Source organism: Microtus ochrogaster, linkage group LG4 (assembly GCF_000317375.1).
Source record: "Microtus ochrogaster isolate Prairie Vole_2 linkage group LG4, MicOch1.0, whole genome shotgun sequence".
NCBI classification, from domain to species: domain Eukaryota; kingdom Metazoa; phylum Chordata; class Mammalia; order Rodentia; family Cricetidae; genus Microtus; species Microtus ochrogaster.
The window spans coordinates 18682619-18684223 of NC_022030.1; positions in this window are offsets into that span (position 1 = coordinate 18682619).

The window sequence follows — 1605 nt, forward strand, 5'->3', positions numbered from 1 at the left end:
TTGGTTTCTAGCCATAAATAAGGGTCACGGAGTCTACAATGGTGATCCTAAAGAAGCTAAGTAAGAAGGTGAACCAAAGGAAAAACTCATAGTTATCCTCTTGGCTATGGGAAATAGACAAAATTGCCTGGGAGAAAATTGGGATCTTCCTATTTTATATTCCCACTAGTACTAGGAGTAAAGGTGTGTGACTCCCTAGAACGGGGATTAAAGTTTTGAGCCACCACCACCTGGATTTGTTTCTGCATTGAGATCTTGTGTAGCCTAGCATGGCCTTGAACTCACAGAGATAATTCTGCCTCTGTCTCTGAAATCCTGGGATTAAAGGTGTGTGTCACTCCCTAATTTCTTTTGGCTTATCTTTTTTCTTCGGATATTCAGACAAGCCTTATGTATTAAAACAAAAACAAAATATCACTATTGACAATTAATCGTAAATTCTGCCAAACTGGGCAACATAAGAAGTCCGAATTCTTTCTAGACTTCAGCACCAAGAGGGCAAGGTCCTCTTAGTTTCCAATTTTCACAGAACCCTACCATGCCATAATAATTCAGAAAACAATCATTAAACCAACCAATGACTTTTTGGCCCATGCCTTAATGCTAGTACTCAGGAGAATGAAGTAAGGTAATGTCTGTGAGTTTGAGTACATCCTGATCAACACAGTGAATTTTAGAATAACCTAGGCTAACAGAAAGACACTGACTTAAAAAAAAGTAAATAAAACAATTATGATTGAATTAGTAGGATAAGGCCCACTGGGCTGTGGCTAATACTAAGGAATGTTAAACGTTGGGTGTGGGTAATGGATTAGAGGGCCTACAGTGTGGGAGGAGACAAGGACTGGGTGGAGCTTATTGAGTTTTGACCTTGGAGAAGGTATTTAAGCACTGGTCCCTAGAGTAGTGATCACACAAGACAGGAATCTAAGCAAGGTGCAACAACTTACTGATTTCCTGGTGAGTTGAGGTCACAAGGAAGCGTGTATATGATATGTAGGTTGGAGCTGCCTTGATGAGGGAGAGAAGGGGTTAAAGATGGAAGAGCCTTGGTAACACTCGAGAGCTGGTATACATGCTTAGAGTTTGAAGTTCCTCACATTTACAGTGTAATGGGTAGAGAGAGGCTTCTTTGAAAATTCAGGAGCTTTTTGCAAGTTTACCTCATAGATATGACCACAGAGAAGCAGGTGAGTGCAGAGATTGTGGAAGCCAGGGGAAGAGTGCTGGTGAGACCCCAGGGTGCTGGGCCAGCTACTATGCTTTTAGCAGTGTCCTCCAGCAAAGACACAGGCCAGAGCACAGTGATGGATAACAAGCCTGTAGTGGTTGATGGCAAGGAAATAGTGTTGGAGCTAGGGACTGTGAGGATTCTCTGATCTATGTCTGATTTAGTCCCAATTTCTCCCGTGGAGAAAGATCTAACGATCGGACCAAATCCCTCTGTTGACTGCAGAATCTCAAGTTTCCCAGCGATTACCATTGGTACCTGGTGTGAAAATGATGGGAGACTACAGTGTCCTTCCAAGTAACGAGTGCTCTAGTTCTCCAGTGAACCCAGACTTTCAAGGTTCTTCAAGTACCTCAGGTCCACCATGTCCACAA